Source organism: Geospiza fortis, unplaced genomic scaffold (genome assembly GCF_000277835.1).
Source record: "Geospiza fortis unplaced genomic scaffold, GeoFor_1.0 scaffold81, whole genome shotgun sequence".
In the NCBI taxonomy this organism is placed as follows: domain Eukaryota; kingdom Metazoa; phylum Chordata; class Aves; order Passeriformes; family Thraupidae; genus Geospiza; species Geospiza fortis.
The window spans coordinates 3,989,263-4,011,735 of NW_005054318.1; positions in this window are offsets into that span (position 1 = coordinate 3,989,263).

Sequence of the window (22,473 nt, forward strand, 5' to 3'; positions counted from 1 at the left end):
CAGTCCTGCAGAATGTCATTTGAAGTCAAGGTTGAGAGGGACAAGGAAGCAGGGAAATAAGAGAAATAGAGAACAGTGGAGTCATGATCTGGTACAGGGAATGGTTTATGGTCACACAGCCTGACGAATGTTTGTCCTTAAACCCCACTACCAGACTTTCCCCTGCTTGCATACCTCACTGTTTTTACATATGATTTCCTGCAACATGAGTGTGCTGCAGACAGGGGCACGTAGCCAAAATGCTCACTGGGCTCAGCTCCTGTGTCTCTTGTGGCTTTGGGGGCCTTTGCAGGGATTCAGCAGGGCTGCAAAAACACTTGGGGGTACCTGGGAATGCCTTCAGAATCTAAAGACAACAGAGCATATCTGTGCGTCTGCCTCCTTTAAGAGCCTGAGGCTGCAGTCATGGTGAGAAAAAGCTGAGTTTCTGAGGCAACAGGACATCAATGCTCTCAGTGCTGGAGCTGGGTATGGAGGTGTGGATGTGCAGACTGGACTCCCCTGGATGCACAGAGTCAAATCACATAGTCAGAGTTTTCACCTACATTCAGGGTACCTAACACCATGAAGCCCTGATTTTGGCCTCAAGAGTGCAGTTAGCAAAGGCAATGGATGATGAATTTAGTTTCACACTTGTTCTCACATGTAGTACTGTCTGTATTTCCTTGAACCCTTCCCAAGTTTGTGTTACTTTGGCCAGCTTTGAAAGGGGATTCTCCAGGCAAGGGGAGACAGTTTCTGCAGTAAAAACTCCTTGTCAGGGAAGACATGGATCTTCCAGGAGGAAGGTCATCAGATATCTGGTTATCGGATATAAAGGAGCCAGAGGAGAGTAGTGTGTCATGCTTCATCTCTAGACAACTCTGCACTTCTCAAGGTTTCTGACACTGAGTATCAGAGAACATTATACCATCATGTAAAGAGGGTGCAGGCTCCCAATAACTTTTGTTGCCACAGTTTTTTAATGTCTGATATATTCTGCAGCCAAGCAAAGGGATAGAGTCAACACTAAAATGAGAACTATAGACAAACCCTGAGACTGTTTTTGTACTATATTTCCTTTCCTGTTACACAGAATAACAGTTACAAACCAGCAAGACAAAGGGTTGATGTGATTACCATTGTAACAATACACTTTAGAGTGTCTATGTTTCCCTCATCTTGTCTCTCTGGGATTGTCTTGACTGGAAAGGGCCTCTATTTCTTATAAATCATCAGTTGCTGCTGTCTTTTTCAGTATGGCTATTTATGGATAACTTATTTTCTTCCAGACAATCATCCAATTTATGGGGACTGATTTTGACATAAAAATGTTGTAAAGTTTTTCTAAACATACTTTTTTTGTACTGGCTTTGTAACTTATTACTTAATAAAAAATTCTGAGCATGAAATCTTGCTTTTCTGTGTGATATCCTGTAACATATTTCAGTCTAAGTGTAATTAATAATTACTCTTTAGAAAATGAAACTGTAGTAACTAAAAATTTTCATTCAGCTGCTGTATTTTGGGCAACTAATTTATGTACCTCTGAGTGTAATTTCAAAATATTCTAGTTTTTGAGTCAAAGACAGCTTAAAAACCTTTGCTGCACTTCTTAGCTCCTGATCTGTGGTGACCCAACCCTTTGTGAAACCATGGTGTAAAATAGATCACAGGTCAATCTGTGAAAAAAGGGGGAGCAGTTAAATTTAACTGGATCATTTCACCTGTTCACTTGCTCCCTAACTTTATACATAGGAGTAGTAAATGTTGGTTCAGCTGGTGCAGGAGTAGGGCATGATGTTTAGGAACTTATCAATACAGGCTTTTTCCAAAATGTGTGTCTTTTAAAGTGCTACAAAAGACTGTAGACTCCTTCTCTCAATTCCCACATTTTGCAGATGATCATGATCGATATTATTGGAGGATTCAGACCACAATTAAAACTTGAGTACTTTATAAGGGAAAGTTCATGGGTGGTTTGGAAAGCCTAGGAAGAAAGGGATACTATCAAATCACCTGGCTGAAACACCAGTAACACACCTGAATTTAAGGCCCCTAGTGAACACTTTAAAATAGATACATATATTCCTTGTGCTGTCAATCCAGAAAGCCAAACAATGGCTAGTCTCCATGTTTAAAGAGACAAGAGCTCATTGTGACCCTTGTCTCTTTCCACTAGTTGGTCAAAGAAATAATATTTTCCCTAAGTTACTGTTTAAGCACCATAAATTCTCATACAATACAGGCTGTGTGTCCCCACTGTAATCTTACTTCATTGTCTAAACTGGGTGCTGACAGTAAGACTATATCCTGTGAATGCTGCTGAGGACATTACCTGGGAATAATACAGCAGCATCCTGAAGTCACTTATGCTTCTCCTTTTTTGTCAGATAAGTAACATCACTACTTCAGGAGTCTTTCACTCTTCATTTTGCTGCAACTTTCTGTTCCCTTTTCCCCGAAAGGAATGCTGTAAAAGGGTTTAGCGTGGCAGAGTGCCTGGCCCCAGAGAGCAATACTCTGTATAGCAGATGTGACAGCCATGCTGTGTAAAATAAAGGAATAATCATTTTTCCTCTGGTCATCTGAAACATTCCCTGAAAATACAGATAAAAGCCTACAGAACTGAACCCTAATGAGCTCATGCAATGGAACTAGAAAGAATATTATCACAACATATTTTTAAGCAGTCTAAATATTTTTTTTTTCTCATGTGGAACATCATGTTGAACCTATGTGCAAATCATCCCCCATCATCTCTGTACACAGTCCATCAGAGAAATCTATGAAATGCAATAGAGCTCTTTTTGAGCAATTTCACTGTCAGGGAAGAATGCAGGAAGGGTGGAACACCAGCTCTCTGATGGAGTAATTTTAGATTTTATTGTAATGCCTGACAGTGAATATTCCACATGCAGAGATTTCTAAAGCAAACTGTGAAAGGCCACAGCCTGCCCTGTAACCCTAAAAGGATGTTGAGCTTGGCAGTCTTCCAGGGCAGCAGGATGTGTGGCCTGGATTAGAACAGGAATATTCCTAACATTCATTGCTTTTTAATGATGTCATGCTTGCTAGCTATGGCAAGTCCTTTATGCTTTCCTCTGTAAAAGCTTTTCTAATACTACTGAAACTTCCTGATGAGAAAACATTTCAAAATAAGGCTATAAGCTTCACATCCATGCAATGATAAAAGTACAGAGCTGCTAAAATACTTAGTTTATGGAAAGAGTAACTCAGCCTTGATGATTGTATTGTTTTTATGTAGTGTGTCAAATACTGTAAAATGCAGTCAACAATACACATTAAGTTGTTATTTTAATGTTCCTGATTTTATCAATAGAAAACTTTACATTTGTTTTGCTTTACTTTATATTGTATCTAAGCACACAAACCAATGTTGAAAAAAGGGAAAGTTTTATTTACTATTGCAATCTTTTTTTTTCAGGGAATATGTAACCATTAGATTACAAAATAAATTATGAATATTCACATTTTGTGAATGAAAAACATGATCACTTCTAACAGGATATATGAATTCTGGGAATCAACACAATCATTTATTGTATTATAGATTATAATTGCGTTGATTAGTTATAAATTGCTTTTAGCCAATTACAACCACCGGCTACACAGAACAAAACAGAGGTGGAAACATGTCCCTGTCTGCTGCCTCCCTAAAATCTGGTTAAGCTCAGTTCCAGTTGATTGTAATCAGGTAGCTCTTTCTTGGTAAGATGGGAGCCTTTTAATAAATCGATACATTAACTCTGCCTTTATCTCTCTGTAAACTTTGGCAATATAAATCTGATATGTATTTTTAAGTCTAATGTAACAGAAAGACACACTTACTTTCTTCACACCAAATTCTCTCTTAAGAAGTTTGACAACATCAAAAGATTTTAAAAAGTATCCACAAAAATGTCATAGCAGCAAATGTCTATTTTGTGTGAAAAATAGAAAGAGATTAAGGAAATGTTCATTGCTCAGAGCACAGAAATTAGTCAAGACAATCAACAAAGAGCAGGATAACCACCTGCATCAGTGCAGGCCAGGAATATTGGCCCTGCTGAGAATGACACTCGCCACTCCAATGGCAAGTGGCACACTGGATATAGCCAGCAATGTGCTCTATCATAAGGAAATTCCTTATTTGGCTACATCTGGAGGAGTGCAGTGGCTAGGTAATAAAGAGAAGGTGGTAGCCCCACTAGCCAGTGGTGTTGAGGCTGCTCTTGGATCGTGTTTTATGGGGCACCTTGTTCAAAAAGGTGTTCAGAAATTACACGGTCCAGCAGACAAATGACAACAACTATGACTGAGGACCTGTGAGCAAAATTTGAAGATGTTTGGCTCCTTAAGTCTGTCAAAAATGGAAACAGACAACCTAACCCAAACCAACAATCTGGAGCTGCAAATGTGATGGAGCTGAACTTTTCTTGATGGCAGGTGTTGATAAGGCACAAGATCTATATGCTGCAGTTTGGGAGCATCAGGCTGTGCACGAGGAAAAACTTCTTCACCTGGAGAGCGAATGGCAGCGAGGGAATAGATTACCTAGAGAGTAGCTTCTCTGTCTTCAGAATTTTCCAAGACTCAGCTGGACAAATCCAGAGTTAACCTGACCCAGCGTGAGAGGGAGGGAGGCTGGAGCAGACCTTCAGCGGCTGTTACCCAGCTGGTTGGCTGCCCCGGGACTTGCATCCAGGGGCAGATCTGCAGTCCTTAACAGCATTGCCTTGGGCAATACCCAGGAACAGATGCTTTGGAGGACAACACACAAACCCTGATACAGATAATTATAGAACCATTTGCTTCAAGCTAAAAGTTTATTGTAAGAATAATGAATTTCTAAGATTTATTGTAAATGCAGTTTGCAAGAGGAATGTTAAGACTTTGAAAGTGCTTTTAGCAGCTTCCTTTCATTTTAAACACACAAGCATTCCAGACCAAGGGTTCCAGGAAAAAAAGGTCCTTAAACCTGAAATCCTGGTCTTAAACTCCCCACCAGGAGTAAAAGTTCTGATTCAGCTGATTCGTGTTAAAGCAAAGGCAAAGGCTTCCATTACAATCCAGCCCTTAAGGAGCAGTTAGTAGCAATTAGAAAATTATTGCCACATCACAATCTTAGGAGTATGCCCTGAGGGAAAAGCTTTTGACAGAAGACCACCGTTTCTCTGATCTTGCTGCCAAAAACGGTAAGCTCTGCTTTCTTATTCACACGGGAGAAAATTGGTCTGGCCTATGGTTGACAACCTTTTTTACTTAGAGTCTAACACTTGCCTATCTGTGTAATCAGATATTTTAAAATTCGTTCATGTAATGCCACTCTGGAAGACTATGATTTCAGGAAAGTTATTGGAACAACTTGATTTTTCCTCCATTTGTACTTCTCATTGCTTGTGGAGATTTAGGAAGTGGTTTCATAAATATCTCAGCCAAATTCTATCACTGGTTCTAGACATACAGTTCTAAAAACTCCACATGCAAGTAGACTTGGATACTACGAGGGGTAACAGAGACATTACTAATTGTTGCTCAGAGAAACACAGATATAAACCAAATTTCTTACATTTCAATATCCCATAGTCACAAATCTCTTAGTCTGGTTCATGGCAATCTAATATTTCTCATTTTAAAACCTTTCTAAATGATGAACACCATTCTTGTTTGGTTTGGGGAGGTGGGAGGGCTAGTTCTTTTATTTTATTAGCATTTATGTTGATTTAGTTGCAACTAAAGTGTATTAAAGGTTAAACATTAACCATTTTAATGTTTAGCTGCTTCTGGAACAGAGAACAAAAATATCTTCACAGTCCAAGGTGCCTTCATCCCCCTTACTTGTATATCTGGAAGTATATCTGCACTTAAAATACTATTTCAAAACCAGATATGACTGAAATATTATCATTTTGTTCCACACAGCATTTTATCCTATTCACAAGTTGCTCAAGGTCTCACAGCTCAGATTTATAGGGGAACTTCTGACAAGTGCAGTGACACTAATTTTGCAAGAAGTGAAGCTGTGTCAGGAGTTTCTTTCCAAAATAACATCTTGACATATTTTCAGCAGAAAGAAATAGCTGAATTTCTCTTGAGCTGAACAGTCATTTAGGAGAAACTTTCAATGACCAGTGCTGTCAGTAAGTACATTGATGAAATTAACTTCCATATGCACACTCCAGGTAACTCCTGCTTTGTGAGTCATTTAACTCCACATTGTTGAAGTGGAATGACATCTTTGGCCAAAGCCAAGTATTCTTCTACAGTATTCCCAGTAAAACTTGAAGTAAGTGCATCACAACTAAATGCTTAATAGGACAGAAGACATTATGAAAGCAAAGTTTGTGCTTTAGTGCAAGATTTGGCTGCTTTTGGCAACTCTTTTTGTATTTTGAATGGAGGAAGAAGGGCAGAACAATTGAGAAATGAAAAATATATTTTACGGTAATGCAGACAAAAAGCTCAATGAAGCTTCTCTGTACTTTAAGTCACAAATACATTTTAAAATTTCAATTACAAAATTTTGTTGGTAAAAGCAAGCTGGCACGCATAACAAGAAGAATTGGTATTTTTGTATGTTGTTTTGTTTTCTGGCTGTTTGCAGGGTCAGTAGGATGTATTGTCATGCACTTGTACCTAGCACCCATTCAAAGGAGAAAAATAAATGCTGCAAGTGGAAGTGGAGTGTTATTCTCTGCAATCCCAAGGACAAATGTTCACTAAGGTATTCTTCTCTTTATTGTTCTCATTGCAAACTCGCTAACAATTTAGCACAGGTGATTGTTTCCAGAACTAGGCTAGCTTAAGATTGGCGCAGAAAAAGTGGAAGATATAATTTTTAAAGGCTATTGGACCTGCATGGTTGGGTCAGTGTCTGTCTGTGTTATGTCTGGCAGTAATACATGATATTAATAATTCACCTTCATGTCACCAAATTCATATCCTCTGTTTCTTCTCTGTGCTTCTAATGGACTCTTTTTCAATTATACATATTCTTCTTATCCATATGAACAAATAGGCTTTGAATTTAAATATATGAATTTAAAGAGAAATAGACATTTATTCAGATATACATGTTTTTATCAGGAAACAGACTTGATTTAGATTAGTTTAGGTCAGACAGCTGGTTTTATGCATATCTAACAGTGTGAGAACAGCAAAACCAGCTTCAGACTCAGTGGAACCTTAAACATCTTTACTTGTGCACCAAATCCCAGGAGCATTGCTGTATGTAAGAGCCTGTGTCAGACAGTTGTGAACAGTCTGTACAGATGATGTTGCTATAGATTAATGCAAAACAGTTTCTTTCTTGTCATTCATTCCTCACCTCTGCTCTTCTGCTCTCTCTTCATCCCAGTTTGGACATCTGGTCCACAAACCAACGCTGTGCTGCTCTAAAACTCCTTCCTGTAGCCTGTGGCATTCAGATGCACATCTGGATATACATCTTTACATTTTGCACATTTGTCTTTCTCTTCTCTGTCATCTTTGTGTTTTCTGTGGGTAGATGAGGGCTAGAGGCCTTGCATGCGGAAATCAGAAGTTCATTCTGTAGCAGTAATGTAGCCATCTTCTCCATAGTCACACTGACACAGGATCCAAATATCTGTCCTGCTTCATTTTGCATCTGCAACCACAGAATTAAGTTATTCAGTCATGTCTCAGAGTCAGCATTGGGGAAACAGTGGGAAAATGGTAATGAAGGCAGAAAACAGTGCAACCTTCCACAGACCCCTTCCACGTTCCCCTTTGTACACACAGCATCTCCAGAACTGTGCAGTCACTGCCATCAGGGGGTACTGCTGACCTGGGATGGATCCTCATGGCAGAGGAATTTGGTTTTGCCAAATATTCTGAGAAGTGTGGCTCTCTTTTAAGGCTTCACAACCGTTATCCATCACAGTCTGGATATGGACACTCGTGTCTACACTCAGATCATGAAGCCACTTTCGTTTTGCAATTAACCAGTTTTTAAAGGGAAATAAATAAATAAATAAATAAAAGGAAAAAAGACAAATCTTTAAACACAGCTTGGCAATGAACTCATGACCCACAAGAATCTGTAGTCCATTAGCAATCAGTGACCCATCAAGGTCTCTGCTCTACAGTCCTCATTATCTCACAGTTAATTGAACTCCTGCAACATGACATTTATTTATTAATTTACTTGAAAAGAAAAGGGCATTAGGACTATTTTAAAATGTGACTAAATCAGTTATTCTAAGATCCTCATCTTTCAAAGGCTGTCATTTAAAACTGAATAATATAATTATTTGTCATTTTCTTTATGATTTGGTATTCCTTAAAAGAAATATCATTGATTGCCTTTACATAAGAAGTTTTTCCACCTGTTCTGATATTTAAAGTCTTTCTCTGGGCACAGAGAAAGCACCCAAGAAGATTCACTTAAAAGGAAAGGTGGACTATACAGGGAACTGTTTCATGCCTCTATGGTCTCTGGCTCAAACTTCTTCCCAAATATAAAGATTAACCTTATAGCAACAGCTTAGCTCTTTGCCCTCTTCCCTCCCTGAAAAGGAAACTGTCACTTCCAACTATTTCAGAATGTTAATTCTGTAAAACAGCCATGCTGCAATCCTGCAACAATGCACAGTTTATTCTGGGTGGCTCTGGAATTGCCTCTGACTCCTGCTCATTTCCCAATAATTACTGATAATTACACCACTCATAACAGAGTGAAACACAACAGACTCTTTCAAAGCTGTAGAAACAAAGTTTGTCCAGAAACTGACCTTCCCGTTTGGAGGTGAGAGGAAGTGTGCGTGGAATTATGTAGGCAAGATGAGTTGCTTTCTAATTCGTTTTGATAGAAATCAACAAGCATAGGCAGGAGGAAAACCAAGGCAGTAGTTTTAAGGAGCCCCAGGCAGCAACTTACGTGCAGGCTTAGGTTTGTTCAGTGGCTTTAGGAGCTGTCAATGTTTCGTCTCGCCTGTTATCTTAATATACTGCAACAATGGCAATGATAAACAACATACATTTAATATAAACCCTTCTTTGCTTGTTTATAGAAAGAGTTTCTTTGGTCAGCATATAAACATCTCTGAGATCTTTTTAAGGCTCATTGCCAGAGGAAAAAAGGGGGGAAAAAAAGGCTGCTGGGGGAGCTGAGGAAAAGCTGCCAAGTCTTATACAGCAAAACATTTTTTATGGCATTTCTACTTTTTTTGAAGAACTGGTTTTACAGCATGTTTGAGCAAGATACTCAAAATCACACCCTTCCTAAGTTTCTTCACTCATCCTTATTTAAATCTCCTTGGCAGTAGTGAGGGCCTTGTAACTGCCTTCGAACTGCAGTGTACGAGTTTTGGCAGAAGGAGGCCTTGGACTCCTGGTGCTGCATTCACATCCGTGGAGCACAAGGCAGCCTTGGAGCGATGATGCTGCACCCATGGCGGGGTGTGCATGTGGCAGCCACGGGCCTTGCCCTGTGTCACTGGGGCCCAGCTCTGGCACTGGGCCTTGCCTGTGACACTGGGGCACAGCTCTGGCACTGGGCCTTGCCCTGTGACACTGGGGCCCAGCTCTGGCACTGGGCCTTGCCCTGTGACACTGGGGCCCAGCTCTGGCACTGGGCCTTGCCCTGTGACACTGGGGCCCAGCTCTGGCACTGGGCCTTGCCCTGTGACACTGGGGCACAGCTCTGGCACTGGGCCTTGCCCTGTGACACTGGGGCCCAGCTCTGGCACTGGGCCTTGCCCTGTCTCTGGGCCTGGGCCTTGCGCTGTGACACTGGGGCCCAGCTCTGGCACTGGGCCTTGCCCTGTGACACTGGGGCACAGCTCTGGCACTGGGCCTTGTCTTGTGACATTGGGGCCCAGCTTAGGCACTGGGCCTTGCACTGTGACACTGGGGCACAGCTCTGGCACTGGGCCTTGCCCTGTGACACTGGGGCACAGCTCTGACGCTGTGATTTCCTTCAGCAAGAGAAGCGACAGGCAGAGGGGCCTTGGATTGCAGACAGCAGACACGGAGCAGTGTTCATGTGCACCATACACGTGCACGAGCTTTCTGTGTGATACTGTGCTCCTGAAGTTCCCTCAAGCATTTAAAAAGCAAACCAAAACCCCTTTTTTAATGAAAGTTGTATGGATAGCTTTGAGATACTGCTTTACCACCTTTAAAGGGAATAGAGAGCAACCAGCTGAACTCCTTAGCTTTTCAAAATAGTCCCACAGCTGGTTAGATTCATTTGTTTCTTTTTGGCATTCCTTCCCCCAAGGCAGTAAGCATGATCAGCTGCTATCCACTGGAAGCACAATAGAAACAGATCTATAATAATAAATAATAATAATAATAATAATAATAATAATAATAATAATAATAACCCGTAAATACTGGCAATGTGTTACACTGCTGTTTGTCATACTCAGAGCAGATGGTTTGTTATGAGATTACACTCTGGACCTCCAGAGATGTGTATCCAATTTACCAATCTCATAATTCCCTCAAATGCTATGGATGATTTGATGAATACTCGTTTAAGTACTGTCAATACACTTACAATTTTATTGTGTCCCACGCAGTGGCTGAACAATGTTTTAATGTTTCTGTGGAAGCTATGCTACACCTCAAACAGAAGACATGGGCTTGATGAAGAAATGATTGAATTGAGATTTTTGCTTTGTCTAATACAAAAGCTCAGAGAAGATTACTGTGACAATCTTCTCTGGTTCTAAATGCACAATCATATGGGTTTTTTTCTGATTCTAAAAATTCTATAAACCTGAGTATGGATTTTTTAATATAGATATGTCTAGCTATTCCACCTGTAGGCCAAATGTGGAAATAAGAACTTCAGTGCCAATGAAGTACCCTAACATACCTGTGACATTCTTCCCTCTTCCCACCAACATGCACAGACAAAATTACTTTTGATGTAACTATTGTAAAAACTAAAAATCAGAGAGGGAAGGCTCTCACTCATAGTACTGCCTGATGACATAACTGTGTAGTAGGTATTAATTTAATTTTAGCCATAATAATTCAATATCTGAAACAAGAAATATATAAACCTAATTTTACTTAAGAGACTCAACTGTCATAACTGAAAAAAATCTTCTGACAATTAGCAGAGCAGTAACCTTAGGCAGGATCAAGTCAGTGTGCCAACCTACTAGATTTTAGCCCAAATTTCATATTCAATTGGTGGTAGAAGACCACATGAGTCTGTAATTGTTGCTGAGGTCTGTTACTTGGTAATCCACTAAAGAAAGGGAAAATTTGCAGAGCGCGGAGGTTCAGGGACATCACATCATGACCAACGTGATCCAGTGAAGCCAAATTTATTATCCCTAAAAAGACTATATTTATAATAAATCTCTACTGTCCATGCATCTCTAGCTAATACATGATTGGCTAATCCTAGCTGTTCGCGTGTCTAAATTAGAATGCTGATTGGATCACCTAAATTTTCACGCGTTTGCTGTGGTCATCTGGCCCACCCATGACTCACTTTTTTCTTACTTTCCCAAGCTTGCTGACAAACTTGCTGAGTTCTGGTGATTCCTCCTCTTGTATCTCTTTCAAGGATATACCGACCCCATTTCTGAATATGTCCATTATTCATTGCTTGTGTACGTGACCATTGTCCATTAGTACAAGCAGGCTGGATTGTGCATCAGCTGAATATGACCATTATCTAACAAAAACTCCTCAATCTGCAAAAAACTCTCAACAAAAATTGCCACCAGGAATCACATTTGATCTGTCAGCACTGTCCACCAAAGAGAACAACAAAACCATTAGAAATATATCAGTAAAAAATTTGCAAAAATATAGTGTTGGTCAAACCATGACAGATATCTTCCCCACAAAGTATATTTACCAAGTATGACATGCATGGCATAGGTTTCCAAAAATATCACTTATGAACCATGACCAGGAGCTGGGCTTCGCCTACCTAATTTGAGCAGATTGACACTTGTTGCATAGACAATAGCTAGCAATAGGCATCTCAATCTGTCAGGTATTTGGGCTGAATTTTGTAGTAATGCATTTTCCCTTTAACTTATGACTATATGAATCCACTTGTATCTTCTCATGGTTCAGAATCTGAAATTCTGAAATATGAAATCCTCTGACACTGTTAAACTTCATTTTAGGTGGCATCTATTGCTTTCAGAGAACTGGAAGATAACAACAGTGGCAGAAGCAAGTTTCAGCATTGAAGGCATATTGGAGAACAAGTCAGACACATTCCCTGTGAAAGGTTCATGAAAATTTGAGCTGCTGGAGTCACTTGTGACCAGATGTATTTGGGTGTAAAAGAGTAAAAGGGTGAAGTGATACAAGGTTAGGCTGTAGGCTGCTTGAGAGTCCCCTATTACTTTGCTGTTGTGCTGGTTTCTTGTTTCTAATCTTTTCTCTGTCTTCTGGCTTTAGGTTAGGAAACTTAAATGAGAGAGGAACAACTTGTGTAAATGCATTCAAGGGGTTCCGAATTCAAGGTGAAACAGATAAACAGTGTATAAAGAAATAGCTGTGGTTAAAAAATTAAAACTGAAAAACACACAGTTATGTGTAGAATATTAGCCATGATTAACTTCAATGCAGAAGTAATGATTTTGACATTCTTGTGAAACAACCTGACATGCTGTGGTTTTATGTTATAATTTTAAAGATTTTTTTTAATTGACTGCTTAAACTGGAAAAATGGATTTTTTAGTCTTTATCAAATTTCCTCAAAATGGAGTTGCTATTCATGATAAGGACAAAAATGTTTAAAATATACAAAACTTGCTATTTTATCTAAGATTGGCTTCCACTTCTCAGGGCCAAAAGAAAATGACTTCTCACCTTCAAGGTTGTCAAAAATGAAGGCCAGGAAAGTAAGACACAAGAGGTCAGCCTATTTAGGCAGACAGCAGTGAGCTGTCCTGTGTTTGGTAGTACTATGTTCACATGGACAATATACTTCTGATTAAACTGAAGAATATGGCTTTTTAGGAAGCAATAATTGGATGGATTTGCCATTGGTTATAATGAAAAAGTAACCACAGAAAAATATCATCATGCATGAATCAGTGCTACAGCTGAAATGAGATTTTATTAATGCTGTGCTTTTCCAACATGAATTGACTCCTGGTCTTGATTGCTTGAAACATCTTGAAACAGAAGTGGAACACTTTAAGCTGGACTAACAGCAATATAGATATTGTATATAATTATGTCAAATGATGCAAATAGCACAGCACACTTGATTTCTTAGACAAGAAGTAAGCTATGTTTCCCACAATGAATTTGGCAGTGGGGAAGTACAACTCTACAACAGAGAAAGGGGAAGATATGAAGTCACTCTGGTGAAAAAGGCACAGCAGCTACACTGAAACCTCCTGCACAGCTGCTGAGGGAAATGCCCAGTCAGTGGGTGCCAGTGATGAGGCAAGCAGGCAGGATGTTTCTAGAGAAAAGGGGTCTCAGCATGGGGAGCCATGTGACGGGGGAACACTTTCATGCAGCAGAGAAGCAGGAAATAGGATGTTTTGAGGGAAACAGAGGAAGGAAATGGACAGGCAGAGAAACAAGTGAAGGGGAAGAAAGGAAGAAAGCAGGTGAGGAAGAGATGAAATGAGGAAACAGTGTTATTAACTATTATAAGATCTGTTTTTTCGACAGCTGAAAAAAGGTGGGTGGTTTTTTGTTTTTCTTATTCCTATAGTTCCTTTTAAGTCATTGCTAAAATTACCACAGGAATGTAAAAATGGCAGTTTCCCAAGAAATTCTTTTTAATAATTCATAATTGAATATGAGAAACCATTGTGAAACTCTTTTCTTCAATGTTATGAGGAGGGTTTCTGAAGTCATTTAAGATATATAAAGTAGGCTTATGCTTGTGCTTCATACTAAGGCATTGTTTCCTTGCAATTACTGTTACTCTACACTACACCTAGAGACACATACCATTATGATAAGGTCAGATATTACAGATAACTAAATAGGATGTAAATTTTGGAGTTTGGAGGTTTTTGGTGTTTTGTTTGCTGTTGTTTTGAGTTTTTTTAAATGGAATTTGTCACCAAAGAGTAGTTTAAAAAATTACACCATGACCAGAATAATGGGTTTAACTGGAAACAGTTTAAAATTTCAAGAACCCCTTAGTCAATAACTTTTATAAAGTAAGGCAAGATGATATGTCTGTGGCATACACATAGAGAGCAGTGATGTCAGCCTGTAACATTTTGACATCGCTCACCTATCCAGGCCACAACATCTATCCCACCAGTGCCGTGCAGTGACTCATAGAGCATGTGCTCCTCTGGCTGAAATGCAATGGCTCAGATACCATATCTGCTTCACAGCTCCTCTGCCTCCTCCAGGCTGTGCGTTTATGTGTATACGAAAAACACACCAGGAAAAAATATCATACCATCACATTGAATCACTCCTGCTCTTTTCTCATTCAGCTGAACATCCTGACCCACTGCAAACTCAGCTGAAAATGTGTCAGGGCACTGCAATCTGCTTCTCCTGCAGCACTGACATTTTGCCATGAACTCCGTAACCATTGCAGCAGAAACTGGGAAAGAGTTTCCAGGATGTTTTCTTACTTTTTCTGATCACTTAGAATAACTTAACTTGGTTTTCTTATAAGGCATTGATTATGAAAGGGAAGTCATACTGACTTCACACATACGTCAGGCTTAAAAGCTTTAGTCTTTAGTCTTCTAAGCTAGGAGTTTACTACACATATTTACCCATAAAAATTTAATACATGTGACAGTGAAACACAAGATGGGACAAATTTGCTCTCAGTGGTACTAGTATCACTTTATTATTGTAAAGACATGGCCAAGAACAAAATTATTCTCCATAGTGCAAATTGGTTTTGATAGTCCAAAAACACATGCAAAGGGTGAGAGAAGCCTTTAGGTATCATAAATATCCTTCCTCTGTTTTGTGGTAATAATGCATCATAAAAATAGTTATGACTTTACCATCTCAGCTTCCCTCCAGTTTTATTAGCTTTCTTTTAACCATTAAATGTTAATACAACTTCAAGGTGGAGCTTTGAGCAAGTGAGCTCAGCTTCGTGCACGCAGCTCTGTATTTCAATTAGTGATGGGCTGTCTCAAAAGGTTCAGGTTTCTGTTTAGGACACAGGACTACAAGAAACCTTGCTGTGAATCACCACCATCATAGGAAAACTTGTTGCTATAGTCTATTAATAAATCCTTTATTTCTTCATTTTGAACCAAATTTAGAAATTCTCTCTCACTATTCCATCCTGAAAACATCCCAGAATTTTATTCTTCTGTTCATTCATCAGTTTTCTGCTCTTATTCTGCCTAACTATACTTTGTGCTTGCTGCTCAATGCTGCTCCGTTTTTGTAGAATTAGCTAAACCTTGACTTTGAAAGTCTTCTTTCTTCACAGTTTAATCTACTAAAACATAAAATCCAGGAAATATTCACACTGGTCCAAGGAAAAATATATAAAAATATCTTCTTTTTGATGAGATGAACAAAAGATGCCCAGAGAGAGGGGATGTAGAGACACAATATATGGGGCAAGTATAGACTGATCCTGCTTCTCAAATATTTCTGTTTCTGGCAACCAGCATTTTAAGTTTGAATTGGAAGCAACATACAGTCCACTGTGATTAATAGCCCCTTTGCTATGAATCCATTTAGTGCTTTGTGAATCCAGTGATAATTTTAGCTTCCACAACATCCTGTAGCAATGAATTCCACAAAGTAATTAGGTACTGTAAGGAAAACTACTTCTTTTGTTTGTTTTAAAGGTCCTGGTCACCTCTATTCTTCTTTTTAAAATTGCAGTGGACAGTAATTCCCTAGAACCCTCTTACATATCTTTTCCTATTTCATAGAAGCCAATCAAATGCTCACTAACCTGTAGATAGTAGATAGAGCCCGTTTACAGACAGACAGCAGGATATACTCCATTACCAAGCATTTATTTTCCAAGCAGATCAATCTTCTTTCCAATAGATGCCAAAGTTCAACCCACTTTGTTGTCTTCCAGATGGGATCACTGTTAACTACACATTGGATCCAAAATAAATTATTGTAATCCCCATCAGCATGTAATAGAGATTTGTTCAATTTCTTTCTTGTTCTTAGTATTTTCCTAATAATCCTAACATTTTTGTCAGTGTCACATGCTACTAAGCAGATTTCAGGGAACCATGGACATGCACTAATTAAGATCTCTTTCTTGCTACCTTAGATTCTGCACACATAACTAAATGTCAGGGGAGAGCCACCATGTGCCTTGCTTTGACTTTACTGGCAATTAATTTCATATGCTTTTTTATTGTTCAGTCACTTAGCATCATGAGATCATTCTTCAATTCTTCATTGTCAGGAATAATTGTGTTTTATAAGGAATATTTGTCACTTCATTATTTCACATAGTTTTCAGGTAATTTATGAAGATGTTGAACAGTTCATATCCTAGCAGGGATGCAAAGAGACTTACTTGATATTCTCCCTCCATTTTTGTTTCCTAATTATTAATCACTTAATTGTGCAAGAATACCTTTCCTCTGATCCCATGACAGCTTAATTTTTTTAAAGATTCTTCAGTGTGGTCAATGGCAAAATCTTTTAGGAATTTTAAGAATTCTCTGTCAGGGTCTTGATATGTTCATTGACTTCCCTCCACAAAAATCTTTGTGAAGCTTTCTGGTTATATAGGAGTGAGATCCAGCATTCTTATCACTATGTTTAAAACACAAGTCTCAAACATAAGTCAGTTTTAACTTGCTACCTAATGCTAAAGAATTATTCTGACTTACCAGGCAAGTTCATTGGATGCTCCACTTTGGCCACATTAGCAGGGCCAGAAGGGCGTGTCCCAGCTGGGTGTGCCCCTGCCACATGGATGGAACCTTCCACATAGACTAGGTGACAATTACTCACCCAGGCTGAAGAGAAAGTGAGTATGGGCTGTCCTGTGGCCTTGGGAGGGACAGAGCCTGTGCTCCTGGGTCGTGCAGCAACCACTGGATGATGCCATGTCCTGGGCACAAACACACATCCATCCTCTCATCCTTTTAAACCCCCTCTGAATAAGCATGTATACAAGAATCTTGGGTTGAAGGGAGTCAGAAAGAAGGAAAACAGTTAGTGCTAATGCTAAGTAAAGACAGAAAAAAACTTGGGATTCCCAGTGTCCTTTTGAAGCTCTCAGTCTTCCCTTATTTTTAAAATAAATCCAAGGTCTTTAGTGTCTTCTGTAAATTAAGTTTTCTGATTTCTCAGTCATTGTCCTCTGCTCTTTCTACCTACCAAGTATGAGATCAGTGCTTTCTGGATGAAATCATATCAGGGCCTTATGCAAGGGTATTTACAGCATCTTTATCAACACTGGGAGTAGCCACCCTCCTACAAGCAAGACAATCCATGTAGCCTGGACATCTGCATTACCATACCTTTATGTCAAGCAACCATCTTAGTCTAAAAACTGTGAAAAAAAAAATCTGTGTTTTCATTTGAACACCATTTCTTTCCCTGCTTCCTAGAAAGTTTGTTTCTTTCTTTTTTCTGCTAATAAGGCTGAGAAGCTTTGCGTTATTTGGTTTAACTTCCTTTGCAATGACAAGCTGACTTAGAGTTCTGGCAAGAGTTTTGGACTTTATTCTTAAATTTCCTATTCTCCAAGATGTATCTTTCATGATTTTTCCACTCCTTATAGAGTCCTACTATTCCTAAATGAGTGTTATTGTGCCTAAATGAGTTTTATTATTCCTATGTGGTTTTTCATTTCAGTTATAAACGGAGACTGTCCCATTGGTTTTGAATCTTATTTAGAATTACTCCCATCCTTAAAAATTTCTGAAGTTTAGGTAAATCATACTGAAAGAAATTTCAGTCACCTTCACATTTCAGTTTCTAATTTCTGCACGTGTTGACTTCACTCTAGATCTCTTAATTTCTCCTATTTGTCTTTTCATATAGGAACCTTGATATATTTTTTGGTTTATTCTTCAATGTAATTTAATTGGAATGGTGCTGATGTCGCTTTAGTCAAGTTATTTTCTTTAAGTCTTCTACAACATCCTTAATTTAGAAAAGGAGATTCAAAAAGAAATTTAATCCCTATACAGTCATGAAATCAGTAAGATGTAAACCTATCTACTATTACATCCAGACATAACTGAATTCTACCAATATTAGTTACCAATTTTTTTAGTTAGTTGAATTGTTGAGAAATTGTTCATTTATAACTGATTTTATAGCTGGGAAAATTTCCCACAATGACACAATTTCCAGTAGTATTCATCACTGTAACAAGTTCAAGTTATTTCTAAATCCATGTCCAGTTTTGATCCTGGGATCTATAGAAGGTTCTTAATATTACCTCCAGAGAAGCTAATATAGAGCAATGAAAGCAATTTTGATCCAGATTGAGTATTTGTGAGTTGTTCTTTAGCTATACTACTTCATTCTGATAGAACACCAATCCACTGCTTTTAAATTTATTTCTGCCCTTCCTAAGAAATTACATGTTATGCTTTCTCAGAATCATTTCTGTCTCTATCATCAAAGGCCCGAGATAAGATTATGCATGAAGCTAAAATGTCATATTTTTGTTGTTAAGACTTTTCTTTACATTTTGTATCTAATTTTCAGAAAGGTAAAAAAAAAAATCAATAAAATTAAATGTTAAAATTAGGTTATAAACTGGTTGGCAAAATATTCAGCTTATTTAATGAGAACTGCTAAATGCAAGTAGTGTAGTCTCAGGTTGTTGTATTGGCTCACTCAGGTTCAGGCACTTCTAGAAATCTTTTCTTCACCTAAAGAAAAACATCAAACATCACAAGGTTGAAGCTTTCTGGAGAAGTTGATTTCTTTCTGCAAAGTGTAGAAGGAACACAAGTGATTAGGATTAGACCACATCCACATCTTTTAGAGAGAAATATAGCTTGACAGTTTCTCCCTTTGTGTTTTTATATATTCACCAAAAGAAAGGTAATTTTACATCTTAAGTTATGGTTTAAGACTTTAATACACCGTGATCTATCACAGGCTACTGATTGGAATCATATGTATGTTAGTATTATAATCAATATCTTCATTTTTCAGATAAAACATAATTGTACCAGAATCAGAGAATCAAAAGGACTAAACTAAAATAAAACATATTTTTCTGGAGGTAAATCCAAATGTCTTTCTCTCATGAGTGTGTGACAGCCATTGTTTTCTCCATATGCATGTCCCTCTTTTTTATTTTGATTCATCAGAACTAATGGCAGTGAGGAACTTAACTAAGCAGTGATGACTGGTGAGGTGTGAGTGTGTTACAGGACCTGTGTTTTATTACAAAGAGTTTATAATAAAAGAAAAATCCTTTGCTTCAGGTAGTTACAGCCTCTCTGTTTTTAACAGTTTGTTATCACTTTGCTTCATACAAACAAGATTTTCTGACATAATTTTCTATTCTTTCATGTCCTTCTCCCTTTTTATGCCTTGCATCTTCATCTGCTGCTTGCTAATTGCTAGGGAAGGCAGACAAGATGCTCCATTGGGAACAGATGGCTTTCTGGAAATCTCCCAACAAGGACTACTCCTGGAATAGATTTCATCTGCAGGCCCCACGCAGAGGTAATATATGATACCTACAAATAGATAGTGCTCCAAAGGCTTAGGAAGGAAAAAAATATAAGCTGCTGGAGTTCTTTAGCCTATTATGACCACAATTGCCAACAGAAGAGCAAGCACAAAAATGAATCCTATATATAGCACTCAATTTTTGAAGTTAATTTTCTTTACTTCCATATCATCTCTACAACAGGGACAGCTATCCTAAAATGGTTTCTGAAGGGCTGTGTTTTACTTCTCAAGGGTGGATTAAAAACAAAGTTTGAAATCAGCTATAATGCTATCCAACTTTAAAAAACAGTGTGAGATGGCACACAATATATGAAATAAATGTTAAAGCCTTCACAAGAGTAAGAGTAAATAATATAGAAACAAATATCTTGGAATACAATGAGTGTGAAGAATTGCCTTTGTCAATGTTACCTTGCTCTTCTGTGTTTTTGCACTTTTACTTACTTCCATCACAGAGAGGAGAGATACTATTTGTAGCATTTTTAAAAAATACATATTTATTTTGTTTGTTTTGGTTCAGTTTTCCTTAATCTAAAATAAAATTGATGATAACCATGTTGTATATGGTTGCTCTGTGTGTCTGGAAAATATTATTCTGAGATTATGGATGGAGCTATAAAGCTGGGAGATCAGAGATATACTGTTTATGGTAAAAAAATACAAACTGTGAATAATAAAGTGATAGCAGTACTCTGTATCCTCAGTATTCTAACCTCAGCCTTGAAATAATGTATGGGTTACTTATTGTTCCTGTTCGCAAAGCAAAATTAATATTAGGGAACATAATTTTTCATTATTTATGAAACAAAAATACTATGTTCTGGTTCTGTTCGGTTATAAATAAGAGTCAGTGAAAAGGAATCCTAAAAATTCAAATACTAGAATGCAAGTACCAGAAAGAAATTATCAAGGCATTATAGGCTTTAAACATTTGGACATGCTACCTTTTTGTGGAGGAAAAAGGAGATATGGCTTGATTGTCTTTTAGCAAGTAAGGATTAACAATGTTATGATGACTTTTGGTTACTTGAAGGGATTTATTTTTATTACAAAGAGAAATGGGAGCACAGAGTCCATGCTGAATAACTTCAAGCTGAATCTGAACTGTGCCATGGTGGTGCCATTATTGTTTACCTGCCATGTAGATTATGTCATTCTGCTTACCCTACATGTGTACAAGTGGAGCCTTTACAGTCTTGGAATAAGTTAATGAACACTACAATGCATAACTGAGAAGAAAATAAAGGCATTCCAGTGAGATCTGATCACAGTGAGCTGTGTAGAGCCATTACAGGTCATCAGTAGCTTTTTCGCAGTCAAGACTGCTGCCGCAGAGATGAAGGAAGGGCTTGAAGGCAGATGTTGAAATGTTTTTGCAAAAATGCTGAGGCAGAGATTGTAGGAATGACTTTTCCATTGATGCCACTAAGTGAAAAAAATCTGTAAGTGCAGTTCCTTTCCTCTGCATTTCAGAGAAATGTGCAGTCTGCACTAATAATTTAACTAAAACATCTAAAATTCCCTTGAGATCTGAAATTCTCCTGCGAATGTTTTATCGACAAAATGTACTAGATGAGAAGGTAAGGAGGTATGTCATAAGCAGCAGAAGTATAATTCCTCATGGATCATTGGATCTCACAAAGCCATCAGAGACATTAGAGATCCCCCACTAAGAGAAGGGCTCTCCATGTTCTTGGTCACTCCACTGCCTTTTCCAATGGTGTAAGGTCTGGAGGTGGAAAGTGTAAGTAATTTTCCACAGACAGCTTTCTCTACAAAAGCTGTATCTGCTAAGGCCTTGGCCAGAGAAGTGCTCTTATTTGGCTGTGACTCTGTTGACCTTGGCTGTGTTTGAGTTATCAGCCTAGAGGTAAAATTGCTCTTCCTAACAATTAATTTCTCCAACAAGATTATAATCTTGAAACTGAAGCAAGATTATGTTGCTGCATTTACCAGATGCTTAACAATCTCTGTCAGGAAAAGTAGATTGATGTTGTTCCATTTCCTTTTATTATAGCTTCTGACATGAGAGGAAGTGGAATCTCTGCTCTTAACTTTTGGCCAGCAATCATAGCTGTGGGAGGAACACAGCCTTGAATACAGTCATTAAAATTCAATGCAACAATTACAGTTAATGTGCATTAATTTGGGCATGTTAAGCTACTTAGTACATGCTGGATATATTCTTGTAACTGGCAATAACAAGGACTTCATCTTTAGAAGTGTCACAGATTCTGTTAAGCAGAAACTGTGATCTAAGTAGCTTGTTAATAAACAGAATTGTGTAGTAATTTTGTCAGTGAGAGCGAATATTTTCTTGGTAATGTCATATTTTTAAAGTTTTTACACTTCAAATCTAGGTTATGAATTTCTGATAGCTGATTTCCAGCTACTCAGAGCCGCTAATTCTGAGTCCAAGCCACTGGCTGCTAAGGAAGTGCTAGAGATAGAAGTGATCAAAGAAGATCTTAAAAGTTTTCGTGTTTCAGCTTTTATGTGCAAAAAATGTTAAGTTCCTGTTCAATAATGACATTTCTATAATTTTGACAGCTCAGATTAGCCCAAAATATTAGCCTAAGATCCGTGTTGAAGAACTCCAGAAGAGTTTTTGTTTTCTAATAACACATGGTTCAGGCTTTGAATTGTGTGCATTTAATCATCAGTATTTATTTATATTCCTCTGTATTCACTATGAAAAATAGCTGATGTATTGCCAATTGCTGGAATGACATTCTGGCACATGCAGTCATTAGAGCATTTGAAAGTTTTTAGTGACCACTCTAAGGCACTGTAATAGAAAAACAAATGCACTGTCTAATTAATCACTCAATATTGATGGAATAACTAATAGGTAAATTAACAGGGAAAAATCAACCTTCCTGAAACCTG